Source organism: Lacerta agilis, chromosome 4 (genome assembly GCF_009819535.1).
Source record: "Lacerta agilis isolate rLacAgi1 chromosome 4, rLacAgi1.pri, whole genome shotgun sequence".
NCBI classification, from domain to species: Eukaryota; Metazoa; Chordata; class Lepidosauria; order Squamata; family Lacertidae; genus Lacerta; species Lacerta agilis.
In genome coordinates this window covers 2,092,469-2,110,684 of record NC_046315.1, presented here as the reverse complement: position 1 = coordinate 2,110,684, position 18,216 = coordinate 2,092,469, and the positions used below count along the sequence as shown (strand labels likewise).

Genomic DNA, 18,216 nt, shown 5'->3' with positions numbered 1-18,216 from the left:
AATTACAGAATTGAAGACGCAAGTATTGGAGTTGACAGAGGAGAACAAGGCACTGAGGGCAAAGTCTATTGCCTTCAAGTGGGAATATCCGGAAGGAATATCCTTTAGTTTCAAAGGGAAGAGGAGGAGGTTTGATACACCAGAAGATGCTGACCTCTTTTTTGAAAGGTACAGGAAGGAATTAGGAGGTGAGAGACTGCAAATAGGAAAAGAACCCAACCCAGAGACAACGCAAGAAGAAAGTAGCTCTGAAAGTGAATAGAGAGTTTTAACATAACGGTGTGTAGTTTAATACAATAAAATGAATCTCAAAATATTATCATGGAATGTGAATGGTTTAAATAATAAGGTAAAAAGGAACAGAATAAGACACGTACTACTGAAACAAAAGTTAGATATTATTTGCTTACAAGAAACCCACATAAAAAGAGACCACAAAAGAATATTAATAGACCCAAAACTAGGAGTTGAATTTATTGCAGCGGATGAGAAAAAGAAGAGAGGGGTAGTGATTTATGCAAGATCCAACCTGGAGCCACAATTAATTTATGTTGATGAAGAGGGAAGAACGGTTATTCTCAAGATCACTTATAGAGGCGAGCTAATATATATTATAGGAATATATGCACCTAACGGGAAGAAAGTAGAATACTTTAAGAAGATTGAATCTAAACTGATGGAATTTGCCGAAGGGAAAATGGTGATGATGGGGGACCTAAATGGGGTAGCCAACCCGCAATTAGATAGAACGGGGAAAGGAGATGGGAAAAATCAAGGAAAATTGCCATATACCTTTTTTAGAATGATGGGAAAATTAGACATGAAAGACAGCTGGAGATTTCAAAACGAAATAGAAAGAGAGTACACATATTTTTCGAGTGCAAAAAAAACTGCAAGCAGAATAGATGCGATCTGGTTGTCAATAGATTTATTGAATAGAATTAAGGAAATTAAAATAGAACCAAGGACATTTTCTGACCATAACCCAATGCTACTTCAATTGAGACCAGAATGGTCAACAGGAATAAGAAGATGGAAATTAAATAACGATCTGTTATATGATGAAAAAATTCTGGAAGGTGCAAAAAAAGAATTAGTGGATTTTTTCAAATTAAATAATGATAAGCAAATGGAGCAAGGAATAATATGGGATACAGGGAAAGCATTTATCAGAGGCTACTTCATAAAACAGAATATCAGGAAAAAAAGGGAAAAGGAAAAAGAAAAAAAAAGAATAATTGAGGATTTGAATAAAAAAGAAAAGGAATTATATAAGAGCCCAAAAAATGAAAAATTAAGAAAAGAGATAAATATGTTAAAAACAGAATATAAAACCAAAGTAGAACAGGAGATGGAATGGAATTTAAAAATTTGGAACCGAAATAAATTCGAATTTGCAAACAAACCAAGCAAATTTCTTGCTTGGCAATTGAAAAAAAGAAAAAATGAAAAAATGATAAATAGAATAAAGATTGGGGATAAATATATAAACAAACCACAGATGATAGTAGATAATTTTCTGAAGTATTATGAGGAATTATATAAGAAAAAGGAAGAAGATTGTAAAGAAATAAATAATTACTTAGAGAAATACAAATTAGAGACTATTATAGAGGAAAAAGCAAAAGAAATGGATACCCCAATTACAGTACAGGAGATCAGAAATGTAATGAAGAAATGTAAAACCGGGAAATCACCAGGACCCGACGGATTACCGATAGAATATTATAAAAAAATGGAAGAAATAATGATAAATCCATTAAAAGATCTAATGAACCAAATATTACTTAAAGGAAGTTTACCAGACTCTTGGAGAGAAGCATATATTACACTCCTACCCAAACAGGATGCGGACCTCGACCTAATGAAAAATTACAGACCGATCTCTCTCTTAAATAGTGACTACAAATTGTTTGCAGGGGTGATTGCCAACAGATTAAAAAATGTAATTAAAGATATCGTACACCCCAATCAGGCAGGATTTATACCAGGTAGACAAATCTCAAATAACATAAGGAATATAATAGATATTTTAGAATATTTAGAGTTTAAAATAGATAAAAAAGCAGCTTTGCTGCTTTTGGATGCCGAAAAGGCATTTGACAATGTCTCCTGGGAGTTTATGAAAAGACACCTGGAAAAAATTGGATTTAAAGAAAACATGAGGAGGGCTATAGAGGCAATCTACAACCAGCAGAGAGCAAGGTTAATCATAAATGGGAGCGTAACGAATAGCTTCCAAATATCCAAAGGAACCAGGCAAGGGTGTCCCCTTTCACCCTTGTTGTTTGTATTGGTATTAGAGGTCCTACTAAATAACATTAGAAAAGAAAGAAAACTAAAAGGAATTGTAGTGGGAAAGAATACCTATAAGGTGAGAGCATTCGCCGATGATCTAATAATTACGACACAAGAACCCAAAGAGAATATACCGATAGCATTAGATATAATCAAAGAATACGGAAAGGTGGCGGGGCTTAAAATAAATTATCAAAAAACTACCCTGATGACCAAAAATCTGAACAAAATTGAAAAAGAAGAACTACATAAATTAACAGGATTGGAAATCAAAAATAAGGCTAAGTATTTAGGAATAAATATAACACCTAAAAGTATCAATCTTTTTGATGATAATTATAAAAAAACATGGAGAGAAGTAAAGGCAAACATGGAGACATGGAACAAACTAAACCTTTCATTGTGGGGAAGAATATCGGTGGCTAAGATGAGCATCCTCCCAAAAATGCTATATCTATTTCAAGCAATACCAATATTGGGGGGCATGAAAGTCTTTAAAGAATGGAAAAAGGATCTAGCCAAATTCATATGGAACGGGAAAAGACCTAGGATCAAGTTTGAATTACTGACTGATAGGAAAGAAAGGGGAGGGTTTGCCATGCCAAACTTGGAGTTATATCATGCAGCCGCAGCACTAAATTGGATAAGAGATTGGATAACTTTAAAAGATTATGAATTATTAGATTTAGAAGGTGTGGAAAACAGATATGGTTGGCACTCCTACCTACTATATGAAAAGGTAAAAGTCCACAAGGGTTTTTTGAACCATTTAATTAGGAAATCACTGTATTTAATATGGATAAAATATAAGGGAATCCTAGAACCCAAAATCCCCTTATGGACATCACCCATAGATGTGATAACAATTAAAAAGATAAATATGGAGGGAGGAAGGGCCACCTATCGAATGTTATTGGAAGAAAAAGAGAACGATCTGCATCTGAAAAAATATGAAGAAATTAAAGAACACTTAAATGATTGGCTACAGTATTTCCAAATTTATCAAAGATTTATAATAGACAAAAAAAGTGGTTTGGCAAAAGAAAAATCAAGATTCGAGAAAGAGGTAATCCAAAGCAAGGGGAAGTATATTTCAAATATTTACAACATACTGTTAGAATGGGATCTAAAAGAGGAAGAGGTAAAATCTGTTATGGTGAAGTGGGCCCAGGATTTCGGGTATAATATATTAATGGAGCAGTGGGAAAGGTTGTGGCGGGTAGATATAAAATTTACCGCCTGCTACAACTTAAGGGAACACATATTGAAAATGATATATAGGTGGCACCTCACCCCGGAAAAAATAGTAAGGATGTACAGGAATGGATCCCCATTGTGTTGGAGGTGTGGAAATGAAATTGGGTCTTATAAGCATATGTGGTGGACGTGTCCAGAAGTAAACAATTATTGGAACCAGATCTATGAAGAATTGAAAAAGTTGATAAAAACCAATTTTAAAAAAAGACCAGAAACATTCCTATTAAGTATTCTACCAGATGAAATTAAAAAAGAGAAAAGAGTTCTATGTATGTATGGTACCACAGCAGCGAGAATGCTAGTGGCTAGAAACTGGAAAAGCAAGGTTATACCATCTATAGCCGATTGGCAAAACCTAATGATAGAATACTTACAGTTAGCCAAAACAACGGGCAAAATAAGAGGACAGATGATTCAGGAGGTTTGGAAAGAATGGAGGGTATTTAAAGAATATCTAACAGAGAGTGGTTTAACTGAAATCCTAAAAGCAGATCTAGATTGAACCTTAAAAATTAAGTGGAGAGTATGAGAAGACAGTAAGAGTAGGAACAAGAATCACAACTGTATGTTTTGTTAAAGAAGTTAACTAAGAAATACAAAAAGGATAATTGGAAGTTTTGAGATCGAGTGTTATGAAGTGTTGTAAGAATAAATGTGGATACTTGTAAGATGACTGAAAGTATGAATGTAATGTATGTATGTATGTATGTAATGTATGTAATGTATGTTTGTTAATGGCTGAAGATTTTTTAGTTGTTATGATTTTAAACAATAAAGAGATTGATTGTGAAAAAAATAAAAAAAAATAAAAAAATAATATTAGTTGTTATTTTTGCCATTTCAACCAATTTGCACATCTTACTTCTCCATTCCGATATTGTTGGGATTTTCTCTCCTTTCCAATTTTTTGCAATTAATAACCTCAATTTCTACCATGCATTCCTGCCACACAAGGCAGTGGTGGCTGAGCCCTTGCACAGGCTTTTGGACAAAAAATCACCTTGGGTCTGGGGCCCACGGCAGGCAAAAGCTATCCGAGGGGTCAAAGAATTGCTTATCTCTAATTCAGTGTTGACGCACTTTGATGAAGTGTGTGTTGGCTTGCGATGCTTGCCCGTACGGGGTGGGCATGGTTCTGGGCCACTAACAGACGGGACAGAAGTCCCAGTGGCATACTTCTCTCAAACCCTCACGCCAGCGCAACGCAATTATTCCCCGGTTGACAAGGAGGGTCTGGCAGTGGTTAAAGGAGTAAAAAAAATTCATTATTTACTTTATGGCCGGCCCTTCACTATCGTGACTGACCATAAGCCTCTCTTGGGACTCCTCACCCCCGATTGCCAAACACCTGACACCTCGGGTTTTGATTGCCAGACACCTGACACCTCAGGTTTTGAGTCAGTCCATTTTCCTGGCTGGCTACCAATATTCCCTACAGCACCGACCCGGAAAAGCCATGGGGCACGTAGATGCTCTCAGCCACTTACCGCTGCCTGAGAACGGCCCAGATCCTGCTGTGGCTCACCCCCTACATGTGAAAGACGTGGCTGCTGCAACAGCGAAGGACAGGTTGTTGGCCCATGTTGCAGAGTGGGTGGGGAGGGGTTGGCCTGAAAAGCCTGGACCGGAATTCTCAAGCTTCACAGCTTGCAAAGACGAGTTGTCGACACACAGGGGATGTATATTGTGGGGTTGCCGAGTCATCGCCCCCCCCCTTAGGAGTAAAGTCCTAGAAGGCCTGCACGTGTCCCATCCAGAAATAGTCTGGATGAAGGCACTAGCCCGAAGCTACGTCTGGTGGCCGGGCATAGACGCTGAGATTGAAGGGTGGGTTAAACATTGTGAACCCTGCCAAGTGTCGTGGCTGGATCCCCCCAAGGCACCAGTACAGTCCTGGGAATCCACACACTCCCCATGGTCCAGGGTGCACATTGATTTTGCAGGGCCTTTCCAGGGCCAACTGTTCCTCATCGTGGTGGCTTCCCATTCCAAGTGGCTCAAGGTGACACCGACCTCAACCACGTTCAGTTGGGCGACTGTAAACTCACTCAGGAAGTTATTTGCTACACACGGCTTGTCTGACACACTGGTGAGTGATAATGGAACTGCTCTCACTTCGGCGGAATTCCAAGAGTTTGTGTCTAAGAACGGAATCCGCCACGTCAGGTCAGCTCCCTTTCATCCAGCCACTAACGGCGAAGCAGAATGCATGGTTCGCACAACTAAAGATGTGCTCAGGCGTATAATAAAGGGAGACTGGATCCTCCGTTTAGCAGAGTTTTTGCTGGCCCAACACATCACCCCAAGCGCAGCAACTGGCTGCAGCCCAGCTGAGTTGCTTATAGGAAGGAGGCTCAATACTCTCCTGGATCGCATACATCTCAACAGGGCCTTAGAGCAGCGACCATTCACCGTGGAGCGGAAGAAACCTAAGGGGTTTGCCCCAGGGGATCCTGTATATGTCTGGAACTATGGGCTAGGACAAGGTTGGGTACCAGGTACCATAGGCCACTGTACAGGCCTGGTTTCCTATGAGGTGGGGCTGGAGGGTGGACTGCTTCGGAAAAGACACCTTGACCAGATCAGACACCGGTCATATCCCAACCCAGCACGTCCAGCGGAACCACAGGGTAGTGCAACAGAAACAGCTGGCGACTCGGCAACTGGGACGAGAGGGGACACGGAGGGTGCGCCGCCAACTGAGACACCTCAACAGAGCGATCTTGGGCTGGTGTCCACAGCAACCCCGCAACTGGCAACACCTGCAGAGCCGCCTCCGCTGACCGCACCAATTAGCAAACAGGGACTTGGGAATATTCCTCAGTCGCAGGTGCAGACCTAGGAACCGCGACGGTCCCAACCAGAACGTAAATGTCCAACACACCTTAAAGATTTTTATTTTTCATAATGTTTGGAATTTGGGGGGAGGGGTGTTATGTATGTAGACCTATAGGAGCTGTTCAACCACCTTACAGGGTCCCCCTCCTGGCGCAACCTAGCCAATTACAGAAGAGCTAGGAGGGCGAACACTCCTATCAGAAACAAGCTAACTAAGGACTCGTCTCCAGAGAACAGTTTTGGCATGCGACAGTCAGTCTGGCTCGGGCAGGCTCACACGCAGCATGGTTGTTCTTGAGTTCTAATTCCGTTGTTACCGGTAATAATAAAAGGACATTTGGAACCAGCGCTGCGTCTGCCTCTTATCCTATCTGAGTATATAACATGATCAATTTAAGAAATAATAATATCAATATTTATTTATTTATTTATTTATTTATTATTTTCCCAAACCACTCTGGGCGACTTCCAACAATATATTAAAATACTATAGTCCACCAATTATTAAAAGCTTCCCTAAACATAATAACAACAACCATTCATTTTCAGTCCATTGAATTACCAATTAAGCATTTCTGGAAAGGGAAATGGCATACTTTTGTATATTAGCATAAAAAGCATGCATCAGAAAGTATTACTCATTTATGCTGAGAATAGGATTTATTTCTTTTGAATTTCGCTTGGTTCCTCCTTGGTACCCAGTGCGATTGTTTCTTTCTTTCTTTTAAATTACGTTTATTGATTTTCCAATACAAATCTCAACAAATCTCATTGAAATTATTTCAATTACCTTTTTGTGTTTCATTTAATGCTTCTCTTTGTTCTTTGGTGATTTTCGGGAGACAATTCCGTTTCAAATAGTCATTTATCTCTTGTGTTGTCTCTTTCCCTTCTCTATACAGCTCAGTATAGAATTGGACAAAGCATTTTTCAATTTCGTTCAGATTGACTATTATTTTCCCCTCGTGTTTCACCCTATTTATAAACCTTTCCGTCTCTCTTTTCTTTAATTGCCAAGCCAATACTTTCCCCGGTTTATTAGCCTGTTCAAAAGTTCTTTGTTTCATGCATCTTAATTTCCACTCCATTTCTTCCTTTATTATCATTTTATATTGGGATTGCAGAATGTTTACGTCTCTCTTAATTTCTGAATTGGTAGGTTCCGCATAAAGATCCAGTTCCCTTTTCTTTAGGATATTCTAACAACTCTTGCTTTCTTTTTTCCTTTTGCTTTTTTGGATTGAATTTTGTTGGATAAAGAATCCTCTAAGGACCGCTTTGCTTGTGTCCCAGACGATTTTTGGATCTTTATTTAAATTTAACTCAAAAAATTCCTTTAGAGTCTTTTTAGCTTTGTCTATTATTCTTTCGTCCTTCATTAATGTTTCGTTTAACCTCCATCTTATCCCCTTCCTTCCCCCCCCCCCCATTTTAATGTTAAATGTACCACATTATGGTCTGAAATAGTCTTAGGTTGAATATCGCCTTTCCCAATTTTTACTGTCAGGTCTTTCGTTAGCCAAATAGCATCAATTCTTCCTGAGTTATTAGGGTATGAAAAGTAAGTATAATCTCTTTTTAATGGGTTCAGGATTCTCCACGCATTGTAAAGTCCACATCTTCTTCCGATTTTCCTTTCTTAACTGCTCAGGGCTGAATCTGTTAGCAACATTCTTTTCACTCCTTCGTCTGAGGCATGCCCAAAACTTTAAGCCAAATTTATATTTCCAGGTCTAGGAATTAGTTATTTTGAACTTCTCTTGGTCCCTCCTTGGTAGCCAGTGCGATTGTTTCAACAGTGCTCGAACTCAGGACCCGCTGCCTTGGGGGACATCTAAGAGCAGTTTGGCAGGGGAAAGGTCTCCTTTGGGAGGGGGTAGACTCTCCTTCCTTGGAGGTTTGTAAGGAGAGATGCTTTAGCTGAGATTCCTGCATTGCTGGGGGTTGGACTAGATGACCCTCAGATCCCCTCCTCTCTCTCCACTCCTGAATTCCTTGCTTCCTGCAAAGCCCTTTCCCCTGCAAGCTGTTCCTCTGGTTTCTGGCCAAGGGAAGGAGAGGCTCAGAGTCCAGCCAAGAGCCTCACCCCCAAAATGATATCTGGGCATTGGCGTAGCCTCCCCAATCCATAAAATATAACAAAAAGCCAAGGTTCTTCCAAGCAAGAGAGAGTTGAGATGGGCGGACTCGGCTTTGCAAGGGTTAAAGGGAACCGAGTTGCCTTCCTAGAGAGGACAGGAAGCAAGGGGGGCCAGGTCCTCCAGAGCCCAGGCCCCTCCCTCCCTCCCTCCCCCCTCCTCTCCTGCAAGGGCTGCCTGGCTGTCCCCTCCTGGGATCTGGTGAGTCTCCTCTCTCTCTCTCTCTCTCTCCCCCCCCCCAGAGGGTGCAGTGGGGAGGCTGTGGGGGTCCCAGGGCTGCAGCAGGGGAGGGGGCCAGCCTGGGGGGCCTGGTCTGCTCATGCAGGGGGGGGGGAGAGGGTCCTGCCAGGGAGGGGCCAGGTCTGCAACGCTCTCCTTCCGGGAGATCAGAGGATCCCAAACTCATTTGGCCCCCCTTTCAGAGTAAAATGACTCCCAGGAGATCCCCATTCTTTGAACAAAGGATTCCCTAGGACATTAACTCTGTGTGACTTCTCTCAGCATCATTGCACAACAGAGGAAACATGGGCAGATGGTTTTCCAAAGGTGGACGAGGAGGTGGACTAGCCCCCCCCCCAAAAAAATACCCACGTGGAGGAAAGAAGGAAAGGGAGGAGAGAAAGGGCAGGAATAAAGAGAGGGATCTCAGCCCATAGTCTGGCTGCTGCATTGCAAACCAGTTTCCCAGTGTCTCCAAGGGCAGCTCCACACGGAGGCCACTGCAGCAATCCCCTCGCACCCAGAGCAGGGCATCCCAGGACCACATCCTCTCTGGCCCAAAGGGATTGTTGCTGGAAAACCAGCCGGAAATGGGCGCTGCTACTCACTGAGCCTCCAGGGACCTTGGCATCAGTGGCTGTGTGTGTGTGTGTTAAGCTATCTGACAGAATTATAATGCTAAAATACCTTCCTAAATTTGAAGGGAGATGTCTTTGACCCTACCCACTTGGCCCTCAGGGGGTTGGCCAGAAACATACCTGGCCCTCAGAGCAAAGAAAAAGGGACCCCACCCCAGGAGTCTGTCTTGAGAGAGGCAGAGAGTCCAAGTGCAAGAAAAGGAGACAGAAGCAGGGGAGTGGGGGGTGGGGGTGGGGGTGGGGAGCAACTCCTGAGGACCCCCGGGTGAGGACCCCCACTAGAGCCAAGCATCCATTTTTCACAGGATAGAAATTATTCCCTTGTCAGTCAGTTCTGACTTCATGCATTGACTGGAAGGCAGAAGAAACCAGGCTGATTAATCTCACAGAAATGCCTTCATTTCCCTCCACATTTTGCATAGCTAGAAGGCTAGAGACTTATTTCTTCTCCTCTTCCTCCTCCTCTTTCTTTTCTAAAAGACAGCTCATGGTCTGGGATGTGGTGCAGTCCAGCCCTGGTTCCCTCCAAGACTCATCCATGCTTGCTCAGGGAACCATTTCCCCCCCTGTCTTCCTGAGAGCACAGATGGATGAGCGAGACTCAGCTGGCCCTGGAACAGGAGGAGGCCATGCCATCCAAACTGGGAGCAGTGGGGGATTCTGGGAAAATTCAGTGCAGAAGATCCTGGGTGAGGAGGACACCCTCCGCTCAGAGGTGCAGAGCCAGCAATTGAGGCAGTTCTGCTGCCAGGAGGCCAAAGGACCCCGAGAAGTTTGCAACCGACTCTACCACCTTGACCGTCAGTGGCTGAAGCCAGAAAGGCACACGAAAGCTGAGATGCTGGACCTGGTGATCTTGGAGCAGTTCCTGGCTGTCCTTCCATCAGAGATGGAGAGCTGGGTGAGGGAATGCGGAGCGGAGACCAGTTCCCAGGCGGTGGCCCTGGCCGAAGGTTTCCTCCTGAGTCAGGCAGAGGAGAGAAAGCAGGTGAGAGAGACTTTCCTCTGGATACCCCCAAGGGGCTCCATACAGGACAGAGAACATCCCATAATGGTCTGCTGATGGCCCACCCGTTATCTGGGAGAGTATCCATGGAATGAGATCTCACACCCTTCAAGTCTTTGTCATTCTCTTTCTAATATTTCTCACCTTTCTCTGTTTTGTATCCTTGTTTCCTTTTCAGGGAAAGGATCATTTTGCAGAAATGGACCTGGATTCCTGTGAGGCAGAGAGGCCTCCGTTGGACACCAGAGAGAGGCCACTGGGTAAGGAGGAAGGTGGTTTTTCTCTGTTTGGTCTCATTCTGTTGGTTTTCCAACTCATCTGAGGGTCCTTTTCATCTTGTTTTGGGGGGAGACAGTTGGGAACAAGGGTCCGGAGGAGGGGAGATGTATTTCTGCACAACTAACATATGAAATGGGCACAAACTTAGAGATGCCGTGTTTCACCTGTGAGAGAAGCAGGCACTGCCCTGCTTACCCTTTTTCTCTTGCAGGTGACAGAATGATGCTGACAAGACCTCCTGATCCGTCTTTTCATGGGGGCAGAAGGGAAACAGCGGCTGTGGAACCAGATCAGGTCAGGGGAAGCTGCCTTGTGGGGACAGAGGCCGAGGGATGGAGAAATTTCATGGACTGGTAGGGCACAGAGGAATGGTGGGAGGAAGCAGCCGGAGAACCAGGAAGGGAATATGGCTCAGAGCCCAAGAAGTGGAGGTAGAAGAAGGATGGGCGGTCACAGGGGGAAGAGGGAGAATCCTGGGAAGAGGAGGTGTCAGAAGAAGAAGGGGTAACAGGGTTTAGTGAGCTGGGAGACTCTGTGGCAGAATGGAGTCCAGAATCAGAGGCAGAAGAGGAAGGAGGAGAGTGGGAGGAGGGAGGTCGAGGGGCAGAGGTGAGTCAGGAGAAGGAGAAGCCACCGGGGGCTCCCTGTCCTTCTCCCTGCTTGTCTCTCAATGCCAGGAGACCCCCTGGATTGCAGGAATTTCTGCTCGATCATCCAAGACAGATGGCCATCCAAAATAGGCTTATTTTATTTCTAGATTGGTCAGTGAATGCTAAAATTTGTTTCTAAGGAGTTGACATATAAAAAAAATAGTGGCCTGCTCCCCATTCCTCCCCCTCTGCATGTCCCAATGAACCACTTGTATTTGACTCTAGGGCAATGGGAGGGAACTCCCCAGAACAGCTCACGAGGAGAGGAGAATGTGGATCCTTCCATCTGGGAAACTGGAATGCTTGCGTAGGGAGAATTACTTGGAAAACAAACGGTGGAGTACCACCTATTTGCACAAGGACGAATACCCATTGTTAAAATGAAGAATTAATAATAATAATAACAACAACATTTTAATTCATACCTTGCTCTCCCAGCCAAGTCCAGGCTCAGGGCGGTTAACACCAGGTATATTTAAAAAAATGATTAAAATGCAACTTGAAAACAAGATTAAAATACAACATCAAAATGCAGCCTCATTTCAGTAGAAACTCAAATCTTAAAACTGTTTGAGGAAGAAAACGTCAAATCTTCACCAAGGCCAACTACCCAGACTGGTCCTACGTGGGCCAGAAAAAAGCCAGGGAAGTCCCCAAATAGGAGCTCCATCACAAAAGGAAAAAGAAAGAGGGGGAGGGGATCAAGTTGATTCCAAGCTAAAGGCCAAGCAGAACAACTCTGTCTTACACGACCTGCAGAAAGATATCGGATCCCGCAGGGCCCTGGTCTCATGAGACAGAGCGTTCCACCAGGTTGGAGCCAGTGTTGAAAAGGCCCTGGCTCTGGTTGAGGCTAATCTGACTTCCTTAGGGTGTCTAGACTTTCTCTAGAGTGACGCAATTTATGGACCTTATGGTCCTCTGCGGGGCATACCAGGAGAGGCGGTCCCGTAGGTACGAGGGTCCTAGGCTGCATAGGGCTTTAAAGGTCTAAACCAGCACCTTAAACTTGACCCTGTACTCCACCAGGAGCCGGTGCAGCTGGAAAAGCACTGGGTGAATAGGCTCCCATGGCAGGGACTCTGTGAGGAGCCTCGCTGCAGCATTCTGCACCCGCGGGAGTTTCTGGGACAGCTTCAAGGGCAGCCCCGCGTAGAGCGAATTACAGTAGAAAATAAGCATCCACAAATAAAATGTGCAGCAAAGCAATCCTATTGAAAAAACAGCGCAATTTACAGGAAGGAAACAACAGAGGATTGTGTAGCAGATGATATTGATGCTGTCTCAGAGGAGGACATTTCCCTTTTTCATTTAGGGTCCTGTGTGCTTTGAAGATGTAGCTGTTCGTTTCACAGACGAGGAGTGGGCATTGCTGGATCCTGAACAGAGAGCTCTGCATAAGGACGTCATGGAGGAGAATTGTGGGATCGTGGCCTCTCTTGGTAAGGCTCCTTTTGGGATCGTCATATCTGCCTGGGAATTCAAAAAATACCTGTATGTGACCAACCTCATATATTTTCACAGAGCTCAACAGCGCCCCCTATAACACCTGGGAACCTAACACCCCCCACAATAAACAGTAAATTACAAGGGGTTTTTTCTTTGAACAATATTCCTCAAATTATTCCTTTTTCTACCACGATTGGGCTGCTCTGAACTGCCCTGGCCATCTTAAATGTCAGCTTCAGAATTGTTAGGAAAGATAAGTAGCTTCAGGTTTTCTGTTTTTGTTTTTGCTCCTGTCAGTCTTGGGTTGACCAAAGAGACGACTGACATTGGAGATGGAGGGGATGCCATGACTGGGCCAAACAAAATCCATCCCAGAGAAGAGCCAGGCTTATTGAATCTCAGGTGGTTGTAGCATTGATGATGATAACACGGAGCAATGGATTCAAACTACAAGAAAGAAGATTCCACCTAAACATTAGGAAGAACTTCCTGAGAGTAAGAGCTGTTCGACAGTGGAATTTGCTGCCAAGGAGTGTGGTGGAGTCTCCTTCTTTGGAGGTCTTTAAGCGGAGGCTAGACAGCCATCTGTCAGGAATTGTGATGGCCTGGGAGTCAGACTCTGATGCTGAACCTGAGGGATCCCAGCCTGCACAGGATTCCCCGCCTCCAGAACCAGCTGAGCCGGGGCCAGGGCTTGAGCCTGAAGGATCCCCACCTGTGCTGGATCCCCAGGTGCAGGCATCAGCAGAGTCTGCTCTGGCTCCTGATGGGAGGGAGGACCCATTGCCTGCAGGTGCTCCACTCCCAGCCTCTTCAGATGAAGCTGAGGCATCCCCTGGGTCCAGTAACCCACCAGCCTCTCCTGAGCTACAGAGGCTCAGGGCAGAGAGGCGAAGGGAGTTAAGTGTCTGCAGGAGGAGTGCTCGCCTCCAGGCCCGGAGGAGAGGCGAGTCTCCAGAGGATCGGGGCGGCCTTAAGCATAGGGCCAGATAAAAGCCAGCCAGACCCAGCCCAAGTTGCGTGAGCAACTTAGTTGCAAGCGTGTGCTCAACCTGCAACCTTGTGCCTGAACCTGCCTTGGACCTTGACCTGCTCCCTGCCTCGCTCCCCGCCGGACTGACCTCCTTTGGACCCCTAGACCCAGGACTGGACTTGGACCTCGCTTCATGGACAAACCCTTGGGGCCAGCACAGTTTGCTCACGCCACACCCGCACTCCCCCTTCGCTGGGGTGCGTTCGGGAGGAACTAGTAGCCATGGCTGACCAGGCGGCTGCGCTGGTGGCATTGGCCCAGGAGAACCAGGCCTTGACCCACACCGTGCAGCAGCTAAGCAATGCGGTTACGGCGCTTCAGCAGCGTTTGGATGCCTTACCGGCTCCTGGGGCCGCCGCCCCAGCTCCTGGCAAGTACCCAGTGGCCCTGCCAGAGAAATTTGATGGGTCCCCAGCCAGCTTTCCCATGTTTCTCGCCCAGGCCAAGCTGTATATTCAGGGGCGAGCTCGGGATTTCCCCGACGACCGCACCAAGGTGCACTTCCTGATCAGCTTGCTGAAGGACCAGGCGGCCAAGTGGGCGTTGCCGCTGCTCCGGCAAGACTCCCCCTTGCTGACAGACTATATGGGGTTTTGCAATCATCTGGAAACCACGTTCGCCAACCCTCAGAAGGGGAGTCAAGCCAATCGGGCAATTCGGCGGTTGAAACAGGGCAAGTCCACAGTGGCCACCTACGCCACAGAATTTCGGCTGCTGGCGCAGGACTTGACCTGGAACGACTCTGCACTGCGGGACCAGTATCTCGAGGGACTTTCAGACGAGATACTGGATCAGCTGGCCACGTTGGATTGCCCTGCCACACTGGATGCCCTCATCCAACGGAGTCTGCAGATAGATGATCGGTTGGAGGACCGTCGCCAGGCCCGGGGCCGCCGGCACTCCGGGCTCCCAGCGCCGGTGCTTCCCTGCAGTTCCGTGGCCAGAGCTGAGTCATTGGAGGAGCCGATGCAGCTCGGGGCAGCGCGGCCTCGCCTCTCCCCCTCGGAAAAGACTCGGCGTCGGGAGGGGAACCTGTGTCTCTACTGCGGTGGGAGTGCACACTACGCCCGAACCTGCCCTGAGAAACGCCAGCCGCAGGTGAAACGGCCAACCCCAGTAGCCGATGGCCCAGGCTACCTGGGGCCCCAAGCATCGCATGATGGGCCCTCACCAGTGGAATTGCAACACCTCATGATACCGGTGCGTCTATACCCCCCCGGTGGGCCCTGGATTCTCACCCACGCTCTGGTGGATTCGGGGGCAACCCGCTCCTATATGGACTCTGCCTTCGCCACTCAGCATCAGGTGCCGCTTCAGAACAAGCCGGAACCAGTACAGGTGGAGGCAATTGACGGACGGCTCCTACGCTCGGGCGCGGTTACTCGGGAGACCCAGCCCTTGGTCCTGTGCTACCAGCAGCACCGGGAGGTGCGAACCCTGGACATTGCCACCATGCCCCGGTTTCCCCTGGTGCTTGGGATGGACTGGCTGGAGTCGCACAATGTTCAGATCGACTGGGTCAATCGGACTGTACGCTTCCCAGACCCGGGTTCCCATGCTCAGTCCGAGTTAGTAGCAGCTGCCCCCATGGGGCAGGCTGTGTCAACGCTCCCTGCCGTGTACCAGGACTATTTAGACGTGTTCGAGGAACAGGGAGCAGACCAGCTGCCACCTCATCGGTCCTTCGACTGCGGCATAGACCTCCAGCCTGGGGCGCCCCTGCCTGTGAGCCGCCTATATTCTCTTTCGGAGCCAGAGCGTGAAGCCTTGCAGGACTTCCTTCGCAAGAACCTGGAACGCGGGTTCATTAGGCCCTCTACCTCACCCACTGCCGCTCCTGTACTCTTCGTTAAGAAGAAGTGTGGGGAGCTTCGCCTCTGCCATGACTACCGGGCCCTGAATAAGATCACCATCCCAGACCGGTATCCCTTGCCCCTTATTGCAGAATTGCTGGAGCGGGTGCAGGGGGCGCAGATGTTCACCAAACTGGACCTCCGAGGGGCCTACAACTTGATTCGGATCCGTGCCGGGGACGAGTGGAAGACGGCATTCGGGACCCGGTATGGGCAGTTTGAATACCTGGTTATGCCGTTCGGATTATGCAACGCGCCCGCCATGTTTCAACGGTACATCAACCACGTGTTCCAGGACTTGCTAGACAAATACGTGGTGGTGTACCTAGATGATATTTTGATTTATTCCCGTGACCCAGCCCGTCACGAGAGTCATGTTCGGTCCGTGTTGCAGCGCTTGCGGGAGCACCGCCTGTATGCCAAGCTCAGCAAGTGCGAGTTCCACCAGCGGTCAGTGGACTTCCTTGGACACCGACTCTCCCCTGATGGGGTGCAGATGGATCCTGGGAAGGTGGCTGCGGTTCGAGAGTGGGCAGCGCCCCGGAACCGCAAGGACTTACAGCGGTTCCTAGGGTTCGCCAACTATTACCGGACCTTCATTGCAGGTTATGCTCATCGCACCACCCCATTAACCCGACTGCTGCGCCCCAAGACGCCCTTCTCCTGGGATGAGGAGGCTGAAGTGGCATTTCAGGGGTTGAAAGCCTGTTTCCAGAGGGCGCCGATTTTACAGCATCCTGATCCCTCTCGTCCCTTTGTGGTGGAGACTGATGCCTCCAGTACGGCTCTTGGTGCCATCCTGTCTCAGCAACACGGACCTGATGCGCCGCTGTTACCCTGCGCCTACTACTCCCGGCAGCTCCTTCCAGCGGAGCGTAACTATACCGTGTGGGAGCGGGAACTACTGGCCATCAAGGTGGCCTTTGAGGTCTGGCGCCATCATCTTGAGGGGGCATGACACCCGGTGGAAGTGAGAACGGACCACCGGAATCTGGAGTACCTCCAGACCACCCGCAAGTTGAACCAAAGGCAGATCCGGTGGGCGCTGTTTTTCTCCCGGTTCCAGTTCCGGATCCGCTACATCCCTAGCTCCCAAAACCGGAAAGCAGATGCCCTGTCCCGGAAACCCGAGGACGTCGCAGACACTGTACAGCAGGCAGTACCGACGACTATCTTACCACCAGCCACATTCCTGGCCACTCAGGAGGCCAAGCCACTGCAGGCTCGGGTGCGAGAACAGCAACGGGTCGACGCTTGGGCTCAGGAACGGCTCCGGGAACTGTCTGACGGGTCATGCCCTCGATATCCGGGGCTGGCCCTGCACCAGGGCCTACTGCTGCACCAGGGTCGTCTATACATCCCACCAGGACCATTGCGGGCTGAGGTTCTCCAGATGTCCCACGATGCCCCAGCAGCAGGGCACTTTGGGCGGTACCGGACCACTCATCTGGTAAGCCGGGAGTTCTGGTGGCCCCGCCTGAAGGCTGATGTGGCACGCTATGTTGCTGGTTGCGATGTCTGCCGGCGGGCCAAGGGTCCTACTGGGCGACCCCCCGGTCTGCTCCAGCCATTACCAGTCCCACCGCGTCCCTGGCACACGGTCTCGCTGGACTTTGTGGTAGACTTGCCCCCATCTCGTCACTGTACCTGCCTCCTGGTTTTCACGGACCATTTCACTAAGATGGTGCACTGTGCCCCCTGCCCGTCCATACCCACAGCTAAGGAGACGGCTCAACTGTACTTGCAGCACATCTTCCGCCTGCATGGCCTTCCCGAGCGTGTGGTTTCTGACCGCGGCGTCCAGTTCACATCCCACTTCTGGCGAGCCCTGCACCAGACCCTTGGGACGGAGGTCTGTCTATCTTCGGCCCACCACCCGCAGACCGATGGCCAGACGGAACGGGCAAATGCGGTGCTGGAGCAGTACCTCCGGTGTTACTGCAGCTTCCAGCAGGATGACTGGGTCGATCACTTGCCATTGGCGGAGTTCGCCTACAACAATGCAGTGAACGCCTCCACCCAGCAGACCCCGTTCCAGGCCTCCTACGGCTACCATCCACGTTTGTTCCCGGACGTGCTGCCAGCTTCCGCAGTCCCCGCAGTGACAGACTGGCTTCAGGAGCTTCAGTCCCAGCAACAATTATTGATGGAGCAACTGCGCCAGGCCAAGGACGCATACAAGGCCCAGGCTGACCGACATCGTCAGGAGGGGCCAGAACTCCATGTTGGCGATCGGGTGTGGCTCTCTACCCATCACCTGCATCCTTCTTGGCCCTCACGAAAGCTGGATGCACGGTTTGCCGGCCCATTCACCATCACTGCGCAGGTGTCACCGGTGGCGTTTCGCCTCCAGTTACCTCCATCACTCAAGGTTCACCCAGTATTCCACCGGTCCCTACTTAGTCCAGTCGCCCCGCCCGACGAGTTCCACCCAGACAATCCACGACCGCAGCCAGTTTTGGTTGAGGGGGAGCCTGAGTACGAGGTGGAGCGCATTCTCGACTCACGATACCGCAGGGGGAAGCTCCAATACCTCATCGACTGGAAGGGGTATGGGC

General features: G+C 48.2%; 1 protein-coding gene and 1 pseudogene across 1 annotated transcript in view; one reads left to right on the top strand and one right to left on the bottom strand.

The window, feature by feature from the left end:
• Positions 1 to 18,216, bottom strand: part of LOC117044872 — a 934,741-nt pseudogene that overhangs the window by 420,746 nt on the left and 495,779 nt on the right.
• LOC117045003 overlaps positions 1 to 18,216 on the top strand; it is a gene marked incomplete at its 5' end in the record, with an annotated part of 374,050 nt that overhangs the window by 1,996 nt on the left and 353,838 nt on the right.